The sequence below is a fragment of the Chroicocephalus ridibundus genome, chromosome 23, assembly GCF_963924245.1.
Source record: "Chroicocephalus ridibundus chromosome 23, bChrRid1.1, whole genome shotgun sequence".
NCBI classification, from domain to species: Eukaryota; Metazoa; Chordata; class Aves; order Charadriiformes; family Laridae; genus Chroicocephalus; species Chroicocephalus ridibundus.
In genome coordinates, this window is record NC_086306.1 from 1,392,012 (window position 1) to 1,402,847 (window position 10,836).

A 10,836-nucleotide genomic window follows, 5' to 3' on the forward strand; every position below is an offset into this window, starting at 1 on the left:
GATGATAAGAAGGTGTCGGAGCTGAGAAACAATAGACCCGTCACTTTATTTATACTAAGCTGCAAATTTGTTAGATTCTTGGGAAAGTGTAAGTGACGTTGACTCTTTTAGCCTGTACCAGAGCCCACTGTACTGTCCCTGCATCTGTTTTACACTTTTAAGGGAAAGTTATCTTCCCTGGAAGTGATAAGAGTTTTTGAAAGAATCACTCTAACACTTCATGGGAAAGAACACAAAAGACTTTATCATGCACCAACTAAAACGAGTTTCACCTGTTTTCACACATACTCTTCTGTGCTTCCCATAATTTATTGACCTATTTATTGACTGCCTGCCTTTGTAATATAATGTAGAATACAGAATGTTTTATTTTTGTGCTTGTGTGTAATCCCACTGGGATAAAACCTTGTACCGATCCTATTTTACATAGAATCTCTCTGTTGAGTTGCGCTGCACAGAGGCTGGGGTAGCTGATATTTCTTCTCCCCTAGATAGTCATAAATACTGTATACCACACTTCTCTCCCTTGCTTACAGAACTGCTCACTCGCTGCGGTGATTTAAATAGCATTCTGGAGCACGTATGGTCTTGTCCAATGTGTAACTACTCTTGCAGGGGTATCATTGCTTTAAGTGGTCAGCTGTGTAGTTTATTGTAGAGTTATGCAGCCTCCACGCGTGCTGCGTGTTCCCAGATAGGGGGCTGCGCCATGGGCTATATTGCTTTATGCCTGCTACAGATCTCACCCTGCGAGTGCCCGACACCGCGCACAGAGCTACGCTGCAATCTCAGACTGTGGTTAATGGCATGCTAAAAGAATTCGTAAGAGGTGTGATATTTTGCTCTGCTGACATGAACTGCAGCAGCCAACGGTTGAAGTGTGACTGCACGGATCCTTTCAAAACTATCCACAATTCTTATGAAGCCATTTGCCAGGACAAACCATTCACCTTGTTAGGAGTGATAATCCAGCATTAGGGAGATAATCCGACATTTGCTTTTATCATCTCTTTTCTGCGACTGTTCCCGTGGCAGTGATCTGCCCAGCGTGCTTTTTGCACCGCTGGCCTTTACTGAACAGTACCGACATTTCTGAAGAGCACGCAGGGCATCCTGTGCCTCAAAAATATTAAGAAGCCCACTGTAATCACCCATAATCGCCATAAATTTTCAAGTGACCACGTAGTGGCTGCCTTCACACTCTCTTATTGCCAGAGATTTGTTGTAATAGAGCAGATAGCACACAGTGTGTTACAGTACAATGCAAACGCGAGTAGGCGTGTAATTTTATCAGTAAGTAAACCTGCACGTGTGTATTTTTACAAGATCAGTGAAAATTTCAACGATAGCTTTTTAGAATTAGGGGCCAGCCAGTCTTTTGATATTAGTAACTGTACTAATTTACTGTACTGCTGATTGAAGAGGATTTCAGCCAGAGTTTGTGGTTGAAAAACTGTAAAGCATGAGATGTATCCTATTGTGCTATTCTGGGAGAAAACTGAGCATCTCTTGAGTCCTTCAGCTGCATCTATGCAGTTCATAACCTGGGGTTGGAACTATTGAGAATGGCATTTCGTTTCTTAGTGTGTGTCTGCTAGGATTGCATGCCAGCTTTACGGGCAAAACCTTACCTTACTTTTACCTGACCTTTGAATATAATTATGCAGACATTTGCTGGGTGTTCATGCAGTTAGGTGGCAGAGATCAGGCAAAATAGCACCAAAAAAAAATAAAATGGGGGGCAGTTATTTTATAAAGAGCTTTCCCTAAGTAGCAAATTAAGGTTGTTTCTGCAAACTCAGAAGTGCGTGGCTTTAAGTGCACCTGTCCCTATAGATACGACACTCACAAATAAAATGGTGAGTGTATGACGAGAGCCAGCGCTACCAGGCTGTAAGTGCTGGTAATGTCAGCGACAAATCCCTGAAAACATATTCCGCTGCATGTTTCCATTTTCTTTGTTTCTTTACTCCTTCCTTCCTTCCTCCTTCCTTCCATCCATCCACATTAGTACTGCAAGTGCTTCTGTTTCTCAAATAATTAATTTTCCACATTAAATAATAGTGTGCATTGATTTTCCTTTCATTTCTGATCTATTTTATATCAACACGCTTAGCAGATGCTTGACTTAAATCTTTAAAGCGCAAACCAATTTTAGAAATGCTTGGAAAAGTACAGCTTCAGTATGGAAGTATCCATCCACCCACCCACCCACCCGTTCCTCCATCCATCCGTTTCTGAATTATTGCATGCAACTAAAGGAGGCGGCAGCGCTGTCTCACCAAAATCATCAATATCAGTTGGATTTTTGCTTTCCTCTGTTTCTAACTGAATATGTATAAGAAAGTGTAAGCAGATGTCATGCCCCTTTTTTCTGGATGCTGTATGAAATGACAGGCAGGGCTTGCAGTCTAAATAGACGGGACAGGCAAAGGGCTGGGAGCAGGAAGAAACGATAGAAAGAGCCTGGATAACGTATCAGCGAGGGAGCTGAGGGCAGAGCTTTGGTCTTGGATTGCTGCTCTTAAATCAACACACACAATACCTCCAGAGGAGCTCGAACTCAAGACATCTTACTCATTTCTTGGCCTTTGAAGAAATCACGACAGCTGTGTCTCCTGTGCAAACACTCTGCACCAATGCCAGATTTTACAAAGCCCTTGGAATTTTGAGGTTCCCTTAAATGATCCCTATCTCTTAGCTCTCTGCACGTGAACTAAAATCCCTTAAACAGATTTCTCCCCAAAGCTTTCTTGCATTACCCCTTTCTTGGGTGTGATCCCTGGGGTCCAGGCTCACTCTGCAGTGTCCTGCGTAGCTGATTGAAGGTACAGAGTCCCAGCTTTTTGAGCATTGAAGCTTGACAGCTCAACATGGCTTTTTCTGCCCCCGCTGCCCCAGCCCTGCCAGCCCCCTTGCTCTGGGCAGACTGGCTGGAGCCTGGGGAGAAGGGGCAGAGCCCCCCGCTGTTCTGCCAGGGCAGCAGGGCACCCCTTCTTCTGAGCAGTGCCTGGTGCCGGCTCGTGCTGCTCCCATTTGGAGCTGCCCAAATGTCAGTCTTTGGGAAAAACAATTGTTCCTGAATATTGTGGACACACAGCTCTTTCCAAAGGCAGTGGGCTTTGCCGGGTGAGCAGCAACTCCAGAGCTAAAGGCATGGGGATCAGCCTGCCCAAAACTGAGGTCACTTAGGAAAAATCATCTCCCAAAGCAACCATCATCCAAAGCAGCAGGCAAAGCCTCTGGCCATCTTCTTCTCCCAAGCTCCAGCTGCTGCACTGGCCTTCTTACACTGCTCAGAGAGCACGGCAAACCTGAACATCCTGCAGTCTGGAAATATCAAAGGATCCTGCGGTTTTTAACAGCCACGGGCAGTTTGGTCCTGACTTACCTACAGCACAACGGGACAGGTTCAGTTAAGTATTTTCTGTGAAACACACTGAGCCAAATCCCAGCAAAATCTATGATTTTTTTTTTTTGGGGGGGGGGTGGGGAGGGAAGAGAGGAAGATTTCCTGGCACTTGAACATCTGCTTCAAGCATTTGAAAAACTACAGCCCAGTGTTAATTTAAACTTCCTTATAACCCAGTTCAACATTTGGAGTGCAAACACTGTTAATAGGATGGGAACTGGGGTGGTGGTGGTTTGCTTACTATATTGGGAAACAAAGCCAGAACAAAACTAGCTTGAGATAGAGTTTTTGTTTATACTGCTGACCCATCTGTCTTCATTAATGCGCTATTTACAGGAAAAGTTTAAAAATTAGCTTCTGCTCCTTCTTCAATTGCAACAGCAACGAATAAAGGCTGAATGGTTCGTTTGCCCTTGACTAAAAATGGAAATTCTTATCAGCACCTCTTGGAAGAAGAGGTTTATTATATGGAGTGTATTATTGTTGAATATTAGTGCTGGGACTAGGCACTTTGGCCAGAGCTGTGTATTTCTAGCCCAGGCAACATCGGGAGTGAAGAGTGGTCAGGGAGGTGCCTGTGTTGCAGGAAGCAGAAACCAGCCACAAAACATGACCCGTGTCTTACTCTAAATTCCCGCTTTGAAGTCTAAGGGAGAAATAATGTGGTTTTTTCTCCTGTATTGACCCACACAGCGTAATGGTGCGATTTCCCTGGGTGTGAAAAGGGACACATTTGAGGCCAAGCCTTGACATGGCAGAGAATTCACCCAGGCTGTCTCTGGCACTGACACCAGATAAGGAGAGGCAGCGCGGGGCGATTCCCCTTTCTCTTACCTGCAAGGAAGGGGACGACACATATGCACTTGAATTTCTAGCATTTAGATGCCTACATGAGAATAGATGAAAGCCACCACAAACGCATCTGTCCTGAACGTCCTCCGGACAAAATGAGGCAGGTTTGTGACAACCTGTTATTAAGCCCGTTTAGCTGGCCAGATCTGGTCACGCATGTGGTTGGCACAGCTGTAACCCAAAAAGGACCTGAGTTTATGGCCCAGCACCCCTGGACATTTTCTAATGAAAACAGCCTGTCAAACCTGCTGCTGTGCAAATGAACTTCTTTAAAAGCATTTTCTCAGTAAGAAGAAAGAGCTAAGTTTTGGGCTACAAGCCCACTGAAATAGAGGCATCCATTAAAAAATCAAAACCAAACTCTCTTTCTATAAACCATAAAGCCGGTAATTTCAAAAGGGCGGGCAGGTTTATCAGAGTTACCATCGCATTTGCACAGCCCACCATAGGCACGGGCTTCCAAATGACCTCAGGACCCTGGGCACATTTTGGGAACAAATCTGGCTGCTAGGCATCTTGTCTCACTCTCCTTCCCCCCTGCGTCCCTGCCCTGCTCTCCTTCACCCCTCTGTCACTCTCCATCCGCTTTCGCGCAGGCAAGATACGCTTGTTGTCAGGCCACGTCTCTGCACGCCGTTCCCTGGGGAGCGGGACTGGAGGCACGTAGCGTGTCTGCCCCTCTGCCGGAGGAGCAGCTCGCTGGGGAAACGCAAGGCTGTTGAAAGCAGTAGAAGGAGCAGCCGTTAGGATTACTGCTTCTTTCCCCAGATAAAAGGGGAAGGAAAAGTCCACCTTTTGCTACCCATGTCAGGAGGATGAACAGTGGAAGGGGGTCCAGCTCTCCCTTGGTAACGTCTCCTGCAGCAACTGAGCGTGTTTGCTTTCAGGTGCATGCTAGTAAATGCCAATTTACTCCACTGCCTCTCAAGTTTCTTCAGATGTCAATAAGAGCAGAATTTCAGCTAGCAATTAGCCGTGAAAATGTCTGCTTCCGACCCCGTCTCACCGCACAGCATTGCTGGCAAAACTCGTTAGGATATGGCTGCACTATTCCAGCAAACTGGGTTACTTTCTAGACCAGACAACGCCAGGCACTACAGAAGGGTACTGCTAACACGTATACTGCAATATATCCAGCTCAGGGCAAACGAGCTGACATTGGCAATAGGAAGTTTGCTCACTTGTTTTACGCTGTTGGATTCGTGCCCAATGCGATTCAGTTCACAGCGCAAATTGATCAAGCCCCTGCTCAGCATTTCAAGGGCTTAGCGAGACCTTTGATTGCATTTTGTATGTAAACAAAGGAAACACGAGGGATAAAAGCAATCAGCATGGCTGCAATAAAGGAAATGATACGAGAGGAATGGATTTCCGTGACATAGAGCAATACTTCCTGAAAAGAGGGTGGGTTTTTCCCTGGCTCCAAATACTACATTTTCTGTGACGGCCCAAGATACGGCCAACAAAGACAATACGCTGTATTTTCTTTTAGAGGGGCAGCTGCGGTACCATTAATTCAACGTTAGCATAACTGTATCTCACGGAAGCTGCTGCCTGTCGTTATCTGCAGTGACTTTAGGATGAGGAGATGCTCACTGCAGTGCTAGAGCTCCCCAAACAATGTCCTTCAGCTCCGTGCGGCTGAGGCTATCCAGGATGTGAGCTTCAGATGGTGTTGAAAAGATATGTGTCGAGTTAAGTGAGAAGGTTTAAATACAGGGTGGCCTCTGAAATCAAGTACAGTAGCTAACTAGCAACAACGGCTAAACAACAGTCCAGCCTTCCATAGCTCTCCGGTTTATGTTGGCTTTGCTGTAGCAACTCCTTATCTCTCCAGAGATTAGAGCATTTTAGATCAGTTGTCGTGAGATTCGGTGGCATCCATTTCCTGAGCTGTCACCGCTGCCTAATCAGGCAAAGTTGAAATGCAAAGCTTTGGGAGAGTGGGAAAGCAAAACACCTTATCCTACAATGCTGAACGTGCTCTATTTGCCTTTATCATTACCAGATTTTAGATGCCCAGCTCCAGATACGGATACAGAGAAGCCTCCAGCCTGAAACGTAAGCCAGCTGAACTGTAAGCAGACCAGATACCTTATGGTAGGAAAAATCAGGCCTTTTACCATTTCTACAAGTACTGGTAGCTGGCATAACTGTTTGCCACCTAGTGCCTTCTGTGGTTTGCTCTTCATCAGATATGCATTATGAATTCCCCCGTGGGTTAAAATGAGAGTGGAGATCCACGAGAAACTGAGACCCACACAGTTAGGAGACTAATGGGCTGATCCAAGGGTTGAACCAGTTTAAGCGATTTGATTTCGGCTAACAGTAGTTGGTTGCTGCTGAGATAGATACAAAATAGTGTGACATCATGCAAATACAACCTGCTATCCAAAATTTCACCTACAGCTTTCTGCCAATTTTGAAGTCATTCTTGCAGGGAAAGCAGGGGTAAACTCAACCACAGTCGCTTTCCTTGCTGAACTCCCTCCTTTTCCCTTGGAATTTCTCTAGCTCGCATAGCTACTCATTCTTTTGCACTCCTCTGCCAATCGACAGCTTACACCAGCTGCAAATTTGGCCCAATAATATTGATTGCACGTCTTGTGCTTCCTCTGTCCACCCTAATTAGTGCATTAGAGATAAGCAGCATGCCCTGAGCAGCGAGCTAATGGCAGAGGGAGGAGGCCATGCTTCGTGGGGCATGCGTCCTTCCTGACGGGGGCTGCCACACACGTTCCTCCATGACACTGTTCAGGGCCTGCATGCAACACTAATGAGCTCCAGGACAGGCAAACAATTTAGACAAGGGCCTCAGTGAGCTCCCCAGAGTTGCATTAACCCCTGCACTTACTGCAAGAGAAAGGAGTAACTTACAAGATAGAGCGGTTGGCTAAGCCAGACCCTGCTGCACGCTGCGGTCGGCGCACACACAGGAGCGCAGCAGCCTTCCAGGGACTGGGTAGCCACTGGGAAACAATAGTGCCTCTGTGAACAAATGAATTGCACCCCTGTATCCGCTCTCAGCTGTTCTTCTATCAATAACCATCCCGCTTTTGCATCATTCTCTCATTCTTGCATCATTCTTCTCAGGGAAGAAACCAGTGTCTTCACCACTGGCACCAACGTTGTCAACGCTTCTGGCCTAAAACCTCTAGCCTAAAGTTAATAAAAGGAAGGGTTATCTGGCAAGCCGGGTGATCTAATTGTTATCACCAACACTTATAGAGAATATTGGGATTCAGGACTCCCAAGTCTTTGTCTGGCTCTGCTTCAGATGTGCTCTGCAAACATTTTCAAAGGCTTCATTACTGTTGTGTTGAGTTTCGGAGAGCAAAAATCTGTGACCTCAATGGCTTGACTTTCACAGGGACAGAAGACCTAATTAGTGTGGCTTAAATGGTCAGCGCAGAGCACTCTGCTGCAAATTCCTTTGCCTCGACTGGCCAGGGCGCTGCAAGACTTGCGCTGGTGCAGGGTCACCCTCATGGGCAATGGGCTCCATGCTGGCGTTGAAGCCAGAAGAGGATGGGGAGCTAAGACATAGGGCAGGTCAAGCAAAAAGCGCTCCAACTGTCTGAGCCCTACACCAGTGGCCTAAAGAGCCACTATAGATGCAAACCACATTAAAGCTTCATCTCCATGTTGTGATGGGATGCCAGGGTGCTTTGCCCCGGCAGGTTTTTGTGCATGTGATTTCTTAACAGCCTTACAAAATGGAAGAAAGACTCTGCTACAATTTTATTTTTAAAAGCCATCCTGCTTGCCATTATCAGTGAGGCTTTATATTTGACTGCGCAGAGGCGGGTCAGAGTGGATGACAGCAATTTAATCTGCTGTTGCTTTTCCATAACTTCTTGTGCTATCCTTGACCCTAAGCCAATGCCCTTCCACTGCCAGCTAGGGGAAAGATCCACTCTCATGGAGCTAATGAGTTTCTAAACCTGTATCCCAGGTCTTCTGCAAACTGTAAGTGTGATTTATCCCCATTTCGGAATTCTTTACACAGCTGCCTTTACACTGGATAGGAGGAAGGTAGCAAGGGAGCAGGGTGTTCCCACTCCCCCGGTGGAAACACCCTTTCCCCGGGGTGTGACAACACTCCAGTTTCCAGTGGACATTTCACCTTTGACTCCTGGGCGCTGCCTGTAGCTGTTGTGTTGGGGACAACTGTCCTTGGGGTGCTTGGCTGGCTTCCTGGCTCCTTCTGGATTGGCATTTCCATAGAGTACAGCACTTAACGTCAGCACCGGATTTTTAGCAGCATCAGAAAGGTGGATGCATGCAAAGGGAACACTTGGCAGCATTAGAAAATCCATCCTCTGAGCCCCAGGAAGGGACGCACAGGGTAAAGGTGTCAAGGAAAAGCCTCAAAACCTGCACTGGCCCCAGGGATCGAGTGCGGACCTCATCCGGAGCGTGCAGAGGACGAGGGCAGCCCCTCCAGCTGGGTGGCAGCCTGTGCTGGTCCTTATCGAGGAGCCGAGGAAGGAAACAAGGCAACGCTGCCGGGGAAAGGAAAAATTTACCTCTCACATGCTCAGAAAGCAGATGCCAAGCTGATGCTTACCCTCATTTCTTCAAGAAGAGGTCAAAGCCTGGCCCCTGCCTCGCTGGCTGGTTTTAAAATGCACTCGTTTGGAAATAGCTCCCTGGATGCAGCAAACAGCATTTTGGCCAGCTGATGAGACTGAAGGAACGTTCCCCTGTTCCCAGTTCCTGTTATCGGTACATTGTGTTAAGAGGGCCGAAACATCACATCGTGTTTTTTACGCGTGATAAAGCAAATTTTCACAAGCCACACCAGTGGCTGCTGACGGCCCCGGGAGAGTTGTTCCCCTGCCACGCAGGGCTGGCGGGGCGGGAGGGTACAGCGGGACCTTTTGGACAGGGTTACGCATGAGAAGTGAATGGCTTTTTTTGAAGCTTCCTTACACGATGGACTCAAGGGGTAAACAGGATGTTTCCTTCTCACTGTGCGCTCTGCTTGTTGGATTTTTCAGCTGGGTAAATTCTCTGATGTTTGCTAAAGGTTGAGCACACCCTGGAGTCTTGCAGTGGCAGCACCACTAAGGTCCCTCTGCTCTGCCCCGCAGCCTTACGGGTAGGAAAACTGCACCCAAATTCGTAGCACTCACCTGGTTTCTGTATTTTGCTTAACTTATAAGCCTTTTTTCTTAAGAAACCAAGTTCCCAATTAACTGCTGAGCACTTCTGGTTTTGGGAATTACCTACTGAGAAAACTCTTGTAAAGGAAAACAGCTAGAAGGGTGGAAACTATTCTTGGTGGAGACTATGCGCGCGGGGAGCTGTTGGCAAGGTGAATTGTCCAAGGAAGAAGCTGTCCCAGCTGCAGCCTCTCTGCAGTATGCACGGTGCAAGCGCCATGGGCAGTTTCCTGCTTGAATAACTCAGAATTCCTAAACTTGCAGGTTTTTTTGTGCTAGAATAGACGAGCATTTCTCCAAAGGAGTGCTTACTCAGGCACCTCCTGTCCCAGCTGCCCTGGCTGCTTCCTCCTGCCCCCGCATTGGCCCCGGCTTTATCAGGATGCTCCTTTTTTTCCAGGTTATTTTTCCTCTAGGCCAGTTTGACCGTCCGGCCTCGAAGCGTCCCTGTGCTGCAGCAAGGTGGCAGGAAAACCCAGAGGAAGCGGGACAGTGGGACTGCTTCCAGGGAGCCTTTGGCTGAAAGTCTGAGGACTTTTTTTTCTCCCCACCTTGGTGAGCAGTTATTCATACACGAAGTCGCAATTTGTCAGTCTTTTCTTCTTAAAAGCAGCCTGTTTGGGGGTATCTTTCAGCTCTCACGTAAAGGAAGGACGGATTGCATTACTCTGTCATTCCTGGGGAGAACAACATGTTCTCCTGGCTTTTCTTTCTTTTGCATAAGCCATCCTAAATAATGGCTGGACACTTTTCCCGCACGTCCCCCTCGCCTCCCACAGCGACTTGCTGTTTTATGTAGTAGCCAAGCTAAAAAAGGAAAGTTACTATCATGCCAAAAACGCAACTTTGATAAAATATGAGGGGATAAGTCAGCATAAGTGTGACTGGCTCAGGATCCAAAGAGAATAATGTGGGAAAGATAATTTTACTTTCTTGCCTCTCACGCCTACCGAACGCCTGGATACAATGAAGTGAATTCCTAAATGAATAAATTCTGAGTAAATACCTCAGAAGAGCAAACCAGATTTTTTGCTCTAACACAAAGAATGCTAGACGGTGAGGGCAGGACTGAAATTATGTCCTAAAATATGTGATATTTTCACCCCATAATGCATGGTTTAACCGTTTTAGATGCATTCAGATCTGTGGGTTTAATTGCTCCAATTTGGAAAGCCATATCACATTTAAAAGGAGAGGAAAATCCTCCGTGTGTTTTGTGGGTTATCCTGCACACTCTCCCATCACCTCGAAGGGGATGCTCTCCTGTCCTCTGGCTGTGCAGGGTGAGGGTTAGAGGGCTGAAAAACTGTCTTTTTGGCAGTTTCCAAGCCAAAGGGCAGGGTCGCAAAGGATCTTTCTACAGGGTTTATATTCTTTATTCTCTATGACAGACAGTCTGTTGCA